The 16393-nt window shown below is 48.7% G+C and overlaps 1 protein-coding gene across 1 annotated transcript in view; it reads left to right on the top strand.

The window, feature by feature from the left end:
- Positions 1-16393, top strand: part of GALNT14 (polypeptide N-acetylgalactosaminyltransferase 14) — a gene marked incomplete at both ends in the record, with an annotated part of 210815 nt that overhangs the window by 125881 nt on the left and 68541 nt on the right. The window lies entirely within an intron of this gene.

Here is a 16393-nt window from a genome sequence, read left to right as displayed (position 1 = left end):
TATGAACATGGAGTCAGGGAAGCCCTCCCACTTCATGGTGAGGCCTAAGGAAACAGCTCCACCCCAAGCCCAGTCAGTGCTTTCCTTCTGACCCTCCTGCCCTCCACCTGGGGGCACAGAGGTGCCAAGACCCATTTGGACATATTTCCTGTCTGCTGCAGGAAACTGACTTTGCATGGGGAGTGGAGTTTGAAGGCAGTGCTGACTGAGGGGCTGTAGTACTAGTGTTAGATTCTTTACTTTCTTTGGGTCTGTGAGCACCCACATTGTGGAACCTGGGATTTATATGCAGGGAAGTAAGAATTTCTATGACTTATGAAGCCATTATTCTGGAGATTCTTAAGGTGCTACTGTGTGAAGGTTTGGGAACTCAGTTTCCCCAACTAGGCAACCCATCTTACATAACTTGTATTTGTAGAAGTCCTTGGTAATCACCATCATTCCCAAGAGAAGCTAGAGTCTTGATTTCCCCATAAATATATAGCAAGGGGTTTGAATCAGATAATATTCTTGCTTCTAACTCTGACAATTTCTGACTTAACTCTCCCCTCAAGGTATCATGAACTCTTTCTTAGCAGCAGCGCACAGCATCCCTGATAGCCAGAGACCCAGGGCATGGACCATACCCCCTCCCTACTGCCGTCCTGAAAGCTTCATAGAGTCAGAGTCCTATTTAAATTCCTATTATTATTCCTATTTAGGTCCCCTAGCATATAGCTTGCTCCTTGGCATCTAAGATAATTTTATTTAAATAGCACGGTATTGTAGTTCCCTGAGCAGAAACTACATAATGGTGAGCAGGCAAGAAGGAGGAGATGGGGCTAAGAAGCCCACTGGGTCTCAGGAAAGCCATCCCTCCTTGTCCTGAATCCAGATGCCAAAGCTGACAGAGAGACAGAGGGAGACCTCCTACCAGGGACACCCGCAATTGCTACTGCCTGTAGAAAGAAGGCTCCTTGATGCACACAGCAGGCCGGCACCTCTGGACACTAGAGGAGAGCTGGTTTCCACACTGGCTCTTCTCTGGCCTTGGGGGACAGACTGGAAAGTTTTAAAGGGCTGGCGGTTGGTGATGAAGCGCTGGGGCCATCTCCAAGGAGCCCACCTCACCAGCCCAGCCCTGGGCTCTGCACCTAACCCAGGGGCTCCATCTGCTAAAGAATGGTGGTCTGCTGGGAGTGCAGCAAGGAGGGAAGAGAAGCTTTAGATAGAATTTAGACACCCTTTGGGAAGACAAAAAAAGGAAGGTATTAGCCTTATGTCTGCCTCAGGGCAACAACCTTTGCCCTGCAGGAGCTGGGATTGTGTTGCTCAGAGTTTCAGGCTTATGAAATTTACTCTGAATAAGCAGGAGGTGGAAAGGACAGGGGCTGAGAATCAGGGCAAGAGCCTGGGACCAACAGCCATCTTTTTTCTTTTTCTTTCTTTTTTTTTTTTTTTTTGTGGTGCTGGGGATAGAACTCTGGAGCATTCTACTTCTAAGGTACACCCCCAGCTCTGTTTTTATTTTTCTTTATTTTGAAACAGGGTCTCACTGAATTCCAAAGGGCCTCACTAAGTAACTGAGACTGTCCACAATCCCGGATCCGGATCCTCTTGTTTCAGCCTCACAAATGCTGGGATTACAAGCGTGTGCCACCACACCCGGCTCACCAGCAGCCATCTTGACTGAGTGTACTGAGCACTTACTGAGCCCCCGGCCAGCACCTGGAGAGGCACCTTTTGGATCAGTTGTCCCAGGGCCAAGTTTGGTAGAGTGCTGCCCCCTGCTGGCATCACCCTTGTGGTGATGAGAAGCTACTAGCAAAGCCCTGTTTTCTTCCCTCCTATGGGCCCACCTTCTAGCTAGAGGATCTCTGTCTTCCAGCCATCCTTCTCAGAAAAACTGTGGTTGTGGGGTTGGAGTCGCTGAATAAATTCCTTAATTCTCCCCAGACTACAGTCTTCCTTCCGTATCCTGACTTCATCCTGGTACAAGCCCATCTGTGTAACAGAGTCCTGAAGCACATTTTTGGGTACTGGCTGCAAGCTGTGTTTGGCCTATATCCTACAGATGAAGGATTCTCAACAGCAGCACTGCTGATGCTTTGGCCTGAGAAGTACTTTGTTGTGGGAGTGCCCTATGCACTGTAGAACTTTAGTAGCATCTTTGGACCCTACCTGCTGAATCCCAGTAGCACCCCCTCCATGCCCCATGTTGTGACAACCACAAATGTCTCCAGACATCATCATGTGTCCCTGGGAGACAAAATTACAGTGAGGATCACTATCATAAATCCAGTCCTGCTTTTTACCTCAATTCTCAAAAATTAAATAAAAACTTGCATTTGTGTATTAGTTAGCTTTTTCTTTACTGTGACCAAAATATCCAAGAACAACTTAGAGGAGGAAGAGTTTATTTTGAAGCCAGGCATGGTGGCACATGCTTGTAATCCCAGCATTCGGGAGGCAAAGACAGGAGGTTACGGTTTACAGCCAGCCTCAGCTACTTAGTGAGGCACTTTGCAACTCAGTAAGATCCTGTTTCAAAAATAAGAATAAAAAATATGGCTTGGAGTATAGCTCGGAGGTAGAATGCCCTTGGGTTCCACCCTCAGTACCACAGGGGGGGGGAGAGTTTATTTTGGCTCATGGTTTCAGAGGTTCAGTCCATAGTTGGCTGGCTCCAATGCCAAAACATCATGGTGGCACTGTGTAGGAGAAGAAAGCCAGTCAGCTCATGGAAGCTGCAAGCAGAGAGAGGGGCCAGGAGCAGATATAGTCCTCAAAGCCACACACTCAGGAACCCACTGCTCAGCCATGCCCCACCTTGAACCTTCATGCACTGGGATCATGCTTGCAACATGAGCTTTGAGGAAGGGCACTCTAAACCCAAAGCACTAACCCCATCACCAGCAAGAGGGTGGGGCCAAGCCTTTGTAAAGCAGTCAGCCCAGAGATTCAGGACGTGGACCCTGGAGTCAGCTGCTCTGTTTCCAGTCCTGGCTATGCCAAGACAAGCTCAATGAACTTAAATTAGGTGCCTGGCTTCTCTGTGCCTCATCTTTCTCTTTTAAAAAAGCAGAGATAAAAAAATTATTTTTTATAATTAATAATAATTTTTATTATTATTAAATGAGCATATCCGATTTGTTTTTTGTAAGAATCCAATAAAGTCTGTATAAAGTATTAACCTACTCCATAGTAAATATTCAGAAAATTTCACTTGTGCTATTAGGACAGTCATGCAGGCAGGCTGAGGCTGCAGGGCCCGGCACAAAGGGGAAGATCTCTGTTAGCAAACCAAAGATGCTCAGGCACAAGATGCAACTACACCCTGACCCGAGGAAGCACCAGTATCCCAAGAACCAGGAAGAGACACTGATAAGACACTGATAAGTTGTTAGGCACCGAGGTGGGGCAGGGAAGAACAGCGGAGGGCTTTGAGGCCAGGCTGAAGGCTGGAGCAGCCAGAGTGAGGGAGTCAAATGCCCGTGGTGTGCAGTGTTTTTCATGAGCACTGGCCTGAGCGGTTCTCAAGCCAGACTTCTTATAAGAGGAACTTGGGGGGGCTTTTAAAACTGCTGCTATCCAGACTCCCATCAGCTGGAGCATGCCCTTCCCAAGCTCCCCAAGTAACTCTGATGAGCTCTGGGGGGGGAGAACTGTTGCTGTAGGTAAGTGCGTATCAAACTTAAGTAGGCAAACAGATCAGCCTCAGATCTGTTATAGTCTGGTTCAGTGAGTCTGGGTGGGACCTGGGATTCTGCATTTCTAATGAGCCCTCACCCAAGTGATTCCAGAACCACTGATGAATGGGTCACACTTTGAATAGCAAGGACTTAGAGCGACAGTTCTCAGAGTTGGGTTCCCCAAACCAGCAGCCGCAGCATCACGTGGAAAGCTTGATAGAAACGCACATTCTTCGGCTTCACCTACCCAGGAAGCCCCAGGGTGGAGCCCAGCAATACGGCTTGGCAAGCACTATCTGATTCTGAGGCCTGCGCCTCTGGAAACCACAGGGCATGGGCTTGACCTTGTGGCTTGCTGTTGTATCTAAGATGAGGTCTGTGTGTCGGTTGGTCCAGCTGCAAGGCTCAGAGTTTGAGTCAAGAGTAGAAGCTGTGGATAAGGCTGCAACCCTATCCCTCTGCCCAGGGGACATTTCTGCTGTCTTTAGCCTCTGGTTTCTTCATGCCCTCCCTCTTCTTCTAGTTCCTTCATCCAAAGAATGCATGTCCTTCCATCTAACTCCATTAGCTCCTGGAAATCAACATCACCTCTACAAAGAACCTGTTACCATAGGGCTGCTCCTGACCCCATGGCCATCTGCCCAGCTGGGCTCCTGATTCCTTCATGGGATCCAACCCCATTGAAACAGACTCTGTTCCTGCTGGGCCACTTTGTGTTCCCATCATGGCTTGCAGCTAAGCTCCTACTAATGATGGCATCAGTCACCCCTAGGGTAACAGGTTGATCATCTACGATGATGCCTGGATGTGATAGAAATTAAATTACTGTTGAACAAGTGAAAGGGAATGTAAGATTGGAAGGACCATTGGCCACCCTCTCCCACCTGCCTTACGTGTGGAGTAGGAGAAGAGGAGCTGAAAGGGGCCCCGTCTCATTATCCTCTGACCCTCGGGGCTCCATGAGAGGAGTCAAGAGAGCAGACGCCACGTTAAGGAAGGGAAAGTGCTTTTTTCCTTGAAGAGTTCTCATTACTGAAAAGAGAAGAGTGAAGGAACAGCATGTGGGAGGGGTCTGAGCTTATTAAATTTGCTTCCAATTTTCTTACCACAGTAATTGGATTCTGATTTATAGGATGCGTTTGGACAGCGCCTGAAACAGAGAACTATTAGCTGAGCATTAGAGCAGGCTCTGCCAAGGGAGCCGGTGATGGGGTGGGCTGCTTAGGAGTCTGAAGACACCATGTGACAGGTTGGCAGCAGGGCAGTGGGGGTTCTCCCCCAGCAGGCCTCTGTGGCAGCAGAAACCCGGGAGCTTCTCGTCCCTGTTTCTGCTGGTTTTGCACACCATGGAGTTCATGGTATTTTGTGGCAGGCAGTCTGTTTGTGGAACCCCTGGGTGAAGAATGAAAGAAGACAAGGGGGGGTGGGCTTTCCCAGGTGTTAGGGCCCACGGGGTGGGCAGTGGGTGATGCCACCCCCAGTGTGGTTTAGAGAGGGGGTTTCTTCCTCTTCAAATGGATGCACTGCTTGTGTGCACTGCAGGGTCAACAACTTCCCTGAGCCCCTTCCCAGCCCTGATATCCATTTAACATGGTTTTCACGATCTAGAAGCCTGAACCTGCTCCTGTGCTCAACCCGCAGGCCTAGTCTCGTCCCCAGAACAGGCCAGGTGTGAGGAATGAGGAGGAGGCAGCCAGTGACCTTTAGTGCACCTGGCTTCTCTCGTCTGTGGAGTGAGGTGTTGGTCTAGATAAGCACAAAGCTTTAGCATTCTGTGAGCCACCACACAGATGTGGATGGACGCATTCCTCTGTGGTCGGTCTTCTCAGCCTGATGTGTACATATCCATACACCCCACTTCCCTCTCATCTCCATTAAACAGAACAAGGGGGCATCCTTTTTCCCATTTTTCCCCCTCAAACAGATGAGCACCTCAGTTTCCAAGTCACAGCCCTGGGCCTGTAGGGTCAAAAGGATGGATAAGATGTGGCTACATATATCATGTGGGGTGGGAGGTAGCCAGGTAATGATTTCAGTGTAAGGAATAGGCATCTTCCAGCTGGGACAAGTGGCAGAAGTTCCCCCGAGGAGGATGCTCTGCTGTTGATAAAGCAATAGCTGGTCTAACAAACCCAACCAGATTGGTCCCTTCCACCAGTCCTCCTACCCCCACCCCATCACCACATCCTGGTGACAACAGCTGGATTTGCCCTCATCCCAGACCACATACAATGCCTGGCACACAGAAGCCATCAAATGGAGAATCAAGCAGGGAGGAAATATTTTGATGAAGTAACTGTATTATTTTTGTTGTTGCCTAGCAATGCCTATGATGGGGTTGCTTGGCTTGCGAGGGAGCAGGTGGCAGGGTGGCCTGAGCCCCTGAGCTGGGCCCACAGCATCAGCGTGAGGGAAGCTCCATTAGCTCTCCTCGCTGGCCTGGCTGAGTCTGATTGCTGGCCTCCGGCACACTCTCCCTGCCTTGGTCCAGTGTGGTGCTAAATGGTTGGAACAGTGGGGTGCCCGTTGCTTGCCTGGAGGGAAAATTCCACACTTCGATACATCTCACCAGGAAGACATTTTTCCTTTGCTCCTTTTCATCCTGGGAAATGAAGGGGCAGTGGCCCAGGCTCTGAACGCATTTCTCCCTCCTTGTATTTACTCGGTTGGAATGGCTGCCAAAGATCATCATCATTTCTCTCCTTGTGTTCGTCACTTAGCAGTAATAGGATAAAAATCTTTACGGCTGGAATGGCTGAGCGTAAAAAATGTTCATATTCCCTCCGAGTCAAGGCTATTCCACTAGCTCAGCACAGCGTTAGTGATTCCGCATCAAGGCCGAGGGGAGGGGAGGGGAAACCCATCACAGACACTTAGCTTTTGCAAACAAGTTATCCCCATCTGCTACTTTCTGGTCCCTCCTGTGTGCCATTTTTCAATACGGGATGTGAGCCCGTTGACAGTGGCTCCGAGTGAGCCTCACTCAGGAGCATCTCAGAGTTCAGGCCGTGCTGGGAGGAAGGGAGGAACTGTAGGAGGAGATTCAGAACATCCTAGAAGTGGCTTTGTGGTGGCAGGGCGTCAGTGGGCCTGAGCAGCTGTCCACACTACCACCTACAGGTCTCGGGATGAGTTGTCTCCAGGTGAGAGGGACAAACAGAACACAGGATGAGATGGCCTCTGGGTCAGGGTTCCTCTCCAGTCCCTGTCCTGTCATTTCTTGGATGCTGAGCCTGCGGGTCCCTCCTGCCACTGTCTACTCTCAGTTCCAGGAAGATTTCCCTAAGGGACAATCCCTCAGCCTTCAAAAGGGGTCAGGCAATTACACGCGCTGATGAGAATTCATCTGGACAAACTGCCTTAGCCAATGTGCTTGCTCATCTCTTCCTCCCCAGCGAGTTCTGCCAACTCTGAGCTTGCATTGTGGATCTCATTCATTTATTCATTTGCTCACTCATTCATTCATGCAATCGATCAATCAATATATGTATTGGACATTTGGTGTGTGCAGGTATCAATTAGAAATTGGTCCCTATCTCCTAGGAGTTTGTGATGAAGTGGGTGAGATCGACATGGGACGGATTCTTGGTGCTCAGGTGTGGATTACACAGGCCACAGCCCCTCGACTTTGGTGTTCATGCACTGATTTCTTGCTCCCAGTTTCCAGACACCCATCTTCCCCGACCCAACTTTTGGTGTGGCTGTTTCTGTCCTGGTCATGTAGCAAGGCACAGGAGTAGAAGTTTTCCTGTAGAAGGAGAAAACAAAACAAATCAGCACTGTGCTGGTCCATGCAGAAGGAGTTGCATACAGATGGGAGCTGAGGCTCTTTGAAGGAGATGGTATTTTGGCTGGAACTGGGGGAGACAAGTCAGATTTTAGGATTTTTATCAGGTGGTAGGTATTCCATGTTGGGAAAAGAATATAAGAAAAATTCAGGAGGTAGAAGACCACAGTGTTGTATAGGAATCAGACCAGTTTACTTGCAATGTGGGGTGGATGGAGGATGAGATGGGAGAGAATATTCTGGAAAGGAAACTTGGGAACGTATGTAGTGAGTTCTTGACTTCAGGCTTAGAGCACATCCAGTAAATGATGTAATGATCTCACCTTCCCACTGCCATGGGCTTCTCACAGCAACCCTGGGAAATGCCCTAGGAGGTGCTCCTGGCCAGCACTGGGGCCAAAGTGGGATCAAGCAAAATACAGCCTGGCCGCACAGCAGTACCAAGCAAGTGTGGACTGACCTGGGGCCCATCCACAGTCAGAGAGGGAAAGTGATTCCGCATCAAGGCCGAGGGGAGGGGAGGGGAAACCCATCACAGACACTTAGATTTTGCAAACAAGTTATCCCCATCTGCTACTTTCTGGTCCCTCCTGTGTGCCATTTTTCAATACGGGATGTGAGCCCGTTGACAGTGGCTCCGAGTGAGCCTCACTCAGGAGCATCTCAGAGTTCAGGCCGCGCTGGGAGGAAGGGAGGAACTGCAGGAGGAGATTCAGAACATCCTAGAAGAGAGGGAAAGGGAGAGATGGAAATAGGGGAGAGAGGGAAAGGGAGAGATGGAAATGGGGGGGGGGAGAGAGAGAGAGAGAGAGAGAGAGAGAGAGAGAGAGAGAGAGAGGGAGAGAGAGGGAGAGAGAGAGAGAGAGAGAGAGAGAGAGAGAGAGAGAGAGAGAGAGAGGGAGAGAAATCGTACACGAGGATCCTAGATTTCCCAATTAGGATGGTTTGATAACTGTATTTTAACTTTGCCAGAGTCACAGAAATAACACATTTCAATTCATGGAATAAAGGGTGTCAATAAAGACCAAATCCTAATGGTTGGGTGAGCCAAGACCAACCTGTGTGGCTTTCAAAGGTGCCAGTGGCCTTGGTCCTGAGGGCAGAGTTCCCTTCATCCTCCCAGCATTTGCCTTCTTAATGTCACATTGTCTGAGAAACGAGGCGAAGGAAAGAGCTCTGCTCTAAAGATGCGCCAGGATAGGAAACTGATTAGGATTAAATATTTGCCATAAGGAATTCATTCTACAAATTATTGAGTGTAAGACTGTCAGAGATATAGCAATAAAACATCACACTGGAAGTTTGCCCTTATAGAATATAGATTCTCCATGCGAGTAAACCCCAGGTGGATAATTGGCATCTATCTTACTCCCTCCCCAGGCCACCGATCCATCCCTAACTTTGGACCACTCAGTTGGGAGGCGTATACCTCGAGACTATCTTTTAAAATATGCCTTGGCCCATAGGCTCAGGATTTCGGTAACGCCAAGGTAAATGTGGTGCCCAACATTTTGAGGCACATAAGGGGAGAGAAATCAGGGCTTTGCTGAGTATCAGAAGAACTGGATCTTTCTAAGATAATGCCCAACCACCCCTTTAGCTCCGTGTCCATTTCGGCACACATAAGAATTCGGAGATTATTATTAAGGTCACTTCCAGCTCCGCCTGTTGGTTTGTGCACATTTCTGCCCATAAGAATATGTGGGAACTGGCCTAGGAGCAGAATCAGGTTAGAAGCTATTTCCAGAAGGCTGACGCCCTCCTCCTGCTGCTCGGCAGGCAGCACCTCCCCTCCCCCAGGACCCTGGATTAATTTCTCCCCTCACACACTTCCTTCTTGACAGGACTCTAGGGCCCACAGAACCATTAGAGCCATCCTTCTCTATTACTGCCTCGTTCATTTCCTCACACTAGCCCCTCACCCAGAGTCCTCCACGTGGAGGGAGGCAGCAGACCTCTCCCAGCCAGGATACAAGTGCAGGTGGTATGACACGTCTTTTCACTTCTCTGAAAGCCTGGAATCTATGAGTTCACATCAGCAGGGCTGTTTGCCCCTGAAGCTGGCATGACTCGTGGATGGCAGCTGGATGGCATACAGTGGTCATATGCCTGTGCTCTTCAGTCTAGAATAGGGAGCCGAAACATGCAGGCAGGCGCCTTCCCATTAAAATCCAGAACATTACCATTTTTCCTGAAACACTTCAAAGAACAATTGGATTGGGTGATGTAAGGTGTAGAAGAAACAGGACTAGCAGAATTGGCTTGAAGAAGTTCTAAGGATGCTCAGGACTGGAATGAGAACCCGGGGCAGTTCCTAAATAAAAAGGTGAACAGGATAAGTCCTTAGAATAAGGCTATTAATGCTGTGTACACACGTAGAACTTTAGAAAACACATCCCCATGTCTTTCTTATGATGCCCTCAGTAGCCCTTTGGGTAAAGGGGTCATGGCCTTTTCAGAGAAGGATGCTGAAGTCCAGGCAACTGTGGCAGGACCAGATCTTCTATCTCTCTGAACTTTGAGATGAAATATCTCTACCACTTTGCTGGTTCTTAGTAAGTGAGTTACTCAAATTTCCCAAAGCTCAGTTTCTTTAATTCTTTATTGGTGCATTGTAGTCATACATCTTAATGAGATAAAAGATGGTGGATACATACATGCACATATCATCCAATTAGCCTTTACCCAATTCCCACCCCATTCCCTCCCATCCCTGAGATCTCACCTAACTCCAAGGCTCAGTTTCTTTATTGTACAACAGGAATAACAGTACCCAGAGGAAGGTGAAATGATTTGTGTTCAGTGCTAAGCATAGTCTTGAGCCTCTAGTAGCACTTGGTGACTGGTAGCCATGTTGAGGAGTGGTCAGATTAGTTCTAGCATTGAGACCAGCTTTAGCATCAGGTCCTGGGATCTTTCCACTGCCTCACGGCTGTGGATAAACCACGTCAGAAGGCAAGGCAGAGAGGGACAGGTCTGGAGGTGGCGAGAGGGGTTGCAGATGCGATAAGTTTGGAGAGGTCGTGGCTCAGTGCCTGCTCCCCACCTCTGAGTCGGGGTGCCCGTGGTTCATGCACTGTGTTTCGAGCTGAGAACAAGGTAGGGCGGGTCGAGGGCACGAGGCCGGGCGGGGGTCCCCAGTTTGCTCTTGGCTCCTGGCACCGAGCGTTCGCATGCCTGAATGTCAACTTACTTTAAAAACTGGAAAGCAAAATAAGAGATGAGGCAATTGTGACATGATGCCTGGTGAAATTTGTGCTTGCAAGATACTAAGGAGAGAAGCCAGGGCCAGCAGAAGGAGGACTGGGGCCCGGGGCCAGCAAGTACAAAATGTGTTTGACAAGAGATGAAAAGAGCAGGAGAGGAGACAGCAGCTGTGGGTGGGAAAAGCTGTGGTGAGGCGGCCCCGAGCCCGCAGTGGTGACAGACAGGGAGTTGGCGCGAGGACAGCCACGTGAGGCTTCAGGCTGCTGGGAACCCAACCGAGGAAGAGGGTGCGGGATACACAGAGGGCTCTGCGGGGGGCCGGGGTCACTCGGCCAGCCAGGGGCCTTCTAGATCATAAATGCCCCTAGCAGTGACCCTGACTATCTGGAGGCTTCAAAAGGGACTCCTTCTGTTGATCAATCCTTTATTACAGCCAGGTTGCTTTTACCTTCTGACCTTGTCTGACCCCACAGTAACCCTGAAGCCAGCCAGAGCAGGGATGCTCTCTTCTCCCTCCTTTCTGTCTCTCCATGGTTCATCATTTGGTCACTTTACTCCTTATCCTGGACCTCACTGAGTCTGCCTGGGCCACCACTCAGACAGCAAGTGCCTCCCTGCCTGCGCTCCATCCCAGGCAGGTCCCTCCATTCACCCTTTGACCCAAGCCCACATTGGTGGAATCCTCTTCCTCTCTTACCCTCATTTGGTTCATTCTGCATCCCAGATGCCTCTTGGGCGCTGTGCTTGCTGCTGGCTCTGCAGCAGCCCCAGCTGATCTCCCAGTTAGCTCCGGGCCCACCCATTCTGTGATCACACCCCAGTGCAGATGCGCCACCTCTTGTCTGACACCCTTCACATGCTGGTCTGCACAGCCCTGCCTGTTCCACCCAACCAGAAAGCAGGCTGGGGTTGTTGCCTGCTTGGGCCTTCTCGTTCTCTGTAGCTCTCTTTTCTCAGAATACTCCTCCATCTGGCAGGAATCTGAGTGGAGGGTCCTCTTTCTGAAAAGACATCTGAAGCCTTAGCCTGGGTTGGGTACCTCCTCCCTGCTTCTGAGCTGCCCCATCACCCATATTGCAAGCATCAATTTACTTTGTGTCTCCTTTCCAGTTCTTAAGTGACATGGGACAGGGAGAGTGACTTTCTTTGTATCTCCAGAGCCATAGTAGGGTGCCCAGCTACTACGCAGGGCCTGTTGTTAGTATCCACCCAATGAATAGGGCCCAAAGAGCACCTTATTGGATTCATTCTCAAACTATCTGCTGAAAACAAGTGTTTGGAGCGCAGGAGTAGGAATGAATCCTCAGAACAGAGGAGAAAAATCAAATCACGGAAGATTTAAAGCCACCTTTGCTCTGCAAAGAATTCTCGTGTTCGCCCATAAATCCAGGACCATAATCGGCAAACATATATTGATCATACCGCTCCCCTGACACACGGTAGGCACCTTATATATGTTCTCTCGGTTAAGCCTCACAACTGTGCTGTGATTCTGGTTTTAGAGATGAGGAACTTGACTCCAGCAGTTTAAATAACCTGACCCAAGGAATATTAAGCTTTAGAAAAGTGGCCCCACCCATAAGAAGGCAGGTGGAGCTAGGAGGTGGGACTGCTATGTGGACAGTGGGGTAGGAGTGCCCAGAAGTGTGGTGGAGGGAACAGCTCAGCAATGACCACACAGGCAGTCCAGGCGGGAAGATGCAGGACTGGGGAGATGCCCGAAGGTCTTGGCACAGGGCACAGCAGAGGGAGCTTCACGAGCTGTTTTGGCATGGTAGGAGGCTGCTGCTGGAGAACTAGGCCAGGGAGGGGTAGGGTAGGGGAAGGCAAGGTAGAGCGTTAACCTGATGGTGGAGGTTTGACTTCACTTGGCGTCTGAAGGTGAGGAGGGTCATACAGGGAAAGCAGCGCGTTGGGAAGATTGCTATAAGAAGGTGGGCCAGTGGGAGGGAGGTCAGGGGCCGCAGACAAGAACAAGTTTTGTCAGGAAGCTGAATGCAAATGTGAGCAAGGTGGATTGGCTGCAGCCAAATGCATATGGCTTGGTTTCCATCCCCTTCTGAGGCCTTCCCCAGGGGCACACCATAGGAGTCCCCAGAGAAGGGGTGCCAGGCACCTGGGGTGCCAGGTCTGACCCTCCGTGGAATCACACACTACAAGTCTGAACTCAGCTGCTTCCACATGGGGAAAAGCCAAAGGAAGGAGGGGCTCTCTGCTCCGCCTTTAACCGGGGAGTGTGGTAAATATCAAGAAGTAGCACCAGGGAGCATCGAGCAGAAACATCATTTTTAAGTAGATGAGGGATACCCAGCCCCATGATTTTTCCAGCTTTCCAGAACCTTCCAGCATGTAATCAATTTTTAAAATCTTAAAATGAAGATAAAGGCCAGTAAAGATAAAGTTGGAGAGTCAGTGAGGCCTGATGGGCCAGAAGGGTTTCAGATGGCTCTGGGGGAACAGAGTGGAGAGCCAGACCACCTGGTTGCATGCTGAGGCTCTGTGGCTCACCGCCTCTGACCTCGAAGTCTCTTCCACAAAGAGAGAGGAGGACCCGCAGCGCCCACCTCAGAGAACTATTGTGCAGGTTTAACGCTCTGGGAAGAATATCTGAGACAGAGTGAGGATTAAATAAGTGTTATCTATTATTACAGTTGTGTAATGTGATTCAAGCCAGGCTAAAATAAGACATGAAGGAGGTCTGGTCCCAGACACTGAGGAATCTTTTTCAGGAAACATTATAAAAATAAGTCTTGGCCCACCTCCACACTTTCTGGTCCCAGCGAGGTTCTGCATTTGGCTTCGGAGAATTCTCTCTCCTTTGCACATGCACGTGTACACACACATGCATAAATACACACATCTCTCTGGGTGGTGTTGGTACCAGCTGATCCAGGTTCTGGCAACATCTCAAGAGGAGCCTCTTCACCATATCCAGAGAGCTAGTGTGGATCTTCCTGGGAAAAAGGATTCCCCCCCTTCTCCGTGGCCTCCACCCAACCTCAGCATCTACTCATTTCCAAGAGGAGGTTGACATAAGAGACCAGAATTAGTTGTCTGGAAAAACAAAGGGAGCGTAGTGGTCATTTCTAGGAGATCTAATGCAGCCAGAGGAGTCTGCATCCTCTGGGTCGGGTGGGCATTCCCAACCCAGATTGCACCTGCCCTCACAGGAAGCACAGGTGCCTGAGGAGCCAGCTTGGGCCAGACAGTGGAAAAACCATGCCAACTTGTGAGAATCAGCAGCACTAGGAGCAGAGGTGGCTCTGCTGGTCCTGGACAGAGAGCTGGAGCTGTATTGGTATTTATGTTGTCTACTGAGGATAGGCAAAGGTGTGTCCTCATTTAATGGAACAAACTCTTCGACTGTACTTCCAGGTGTTAGTTGGTAAATGAGTACAGGTCTGATCCATGGAGCTGGGGGAGATGATGGGATTTTCTTACCACTGGAGTTTACAATTTAAAGGGCTACTAATTATTCTGAGATTGTGGCCTTTTCTGGTGTTTAAGCACCCTATCTTTGATGAAAATGGTTATGATAGGTTATGGAATTTTAAAAATATATTATTTCTTGCAAAATAAAGTGTTGCACACCAAATAATCATTTCTATATTTCTTTATTTTATTGCTCAGGCAAAAGAACTCAAGGCCTGGAAACCATTGTCTAACATTAAAGTTGACATTTGAAATTAGAGTATATAAAATTGAAGTTCAGTTACAACTTAGGACAAAGGTGTCCAATAGAAATAGATGTGAGTCATATATATGATTTAAAACTTTTCTAGGAGTCATGTTTAAAAATGGTATAAGAAACCAGTGCAATTAGTTTTAATAATAAGTTTCATTAACTTCAACATATCTAAATGTTACCATTTCAACATGCAATCAATGTAAAAACAAACTAGTGAAACATTTCATATTCTTTTTCATAGCCAGTTCCTTAAGTCTTGTGTTTATTTCGTACTTACAGCGTGTCTTCATTCAGACTAGACACATTTGAAATGTTCAATAGCTGCATGTGTCCAACAGCTTCCGTATCAGACAATGCCTGTCTAGAGGAGAGTATCTGAGACACAAACGGGATTCACTTTCTCCCATCTCACTTAAAGAATAGTTGTTCGCCTTTCTTGGGATTAGTAAGCAGGAACACTCCTGTCTTTGAAACCCAGTCGAATTTTTCTGGAGTAAACTAGAAAGCTTTAGAGTGCTCTGCAGATGGCTGTCCCAGGTGTTCCCCCAGGACAACTTTAGCCTGAGATTACGTATTCTTCTCACCATGGCTCCCCAGCTTCTGGACCCCTCTTCAGTTTTTCTGACTTGTTTGATCTTTGCTGCATTCTTTACCTTGGTCCTTACTCTCTAACTCCTTTATATGGGGATCTCCCATATTTTTCCTTCTGGCTTTGCCCCATGGAAGCCTCACCAGTTTCCACCCCACCTGTCTCCACACTCCTTCAAGCATTTCTTGTGTGTCTACTATGTTTAGTCACTGTGCTAGGTACTGGGGTTACAGCCACAAATAAGTCTTTGCCTTCATGGCAGCAGCAGGCAGTACAGGAGACAGAAGAGTAATTTCATGGCACTTGGTAATAAATTACAGGAACAGGTTGAATGCATGGGCCCGGAGAGGCACATTGGAAAAAGCCTTGGGAGATTGAGAAATGCTTCCCAGGGGAAGTCACTTCCAAGCTAAGAACAGAAGATAAAAAATATAACCAGGCTTTGGAAGAGAAGAGTGCATTTCAGTTGCATGGGAAAGAGATGGCACTTGGGAAGTTCAGGAGGGTCAAAGAGCAAATCAGGCAGAGCATGATTTGATGGTGCCACGGGCAGGCAGAGGTCACAAGGACTACTAAGTCCAGGTCATCGGGATGATTCAAGATGATTGGTAGTCATCTCAACTTTGTGACCAGTTAGCATTGAAAAATATAAAAGATGCATTTTGAGAAAGACTGTTCTAGCTGCTGCAAACAGGATATATTGGAAAGGGATGGAGCTAGTTAGGAATTTGCTGCAGTCATTTAGAAAAGGCTCAATGGGAATGTAGAGAAACAGCCAGATGCAGAGATAAGGAAGATGAATTGACAAGACTGGGTTTAATTAGATTGGGTATGTGGGAGAGACGGAGGGTTAGAGAATATGTCTTGGGCTTGGACACATGGTACATGGTGCTCTGGGGAGCACGAAGGGCTGGCGGTCTTGGCTGAGGGGTGAGAGGCAGAAGGTGGGTGTAGAAATCATTCATGGGCACATCGGGGGAAGATCCGCATCAGTACACAGGGTTGGGCTGGGGTCATTAGCCAACAGATGGGAAATGGAAGCCTTGGAGACAAGGAGGATGGTTCACCATGAGGAAGATTAAGAAGAAGAGGGCCTAGGAGAGTATTTGGGAGCACCAGGATTTAAGATGAGGAAAGGCTAAGAGGACACAGTCTATAAAGAGGATAGCCATGCTCGGGCCACCATAGCCAAGGGCAAAGGACTTAACAGTTAATAGAATGTGGAACCCTCAACGCCAAGTACAACAAAGGCCGCAAAATTTTTGTTAGATTTAGCAATCTGGAGAAGTAACAGAGATCTTGATCAAAGTACCCTAGAGAGAGAGGGTGGTAAATGGGCACTTGGAGGCAGAGGGGGTCAGTGACCTTATGTGGGCAGAGGCTTGGGGCCTCTCTGTGCTGTATGATGGGAATATTTAAGCTGGAGTGCCTTAACTGAGTAAGTTCAGTTG

Source organism: Muscardinus avellanarius, assembly GCF_963383645.1.
Source record: "Muscardinus avellanarius genome assembly, chromosome: 15".
Classification (NCBI taxonomy): Eukaryota; Metazoa; Chordata; class Mammalia; order Rodentia; family Gliridae; genus Muscardinus; species Muscardinus avellanarius.
Note: the sequence above shows the minus strand (reverse complement) of the source record. Positions and strands in the feature narration are given on the sequence as shown.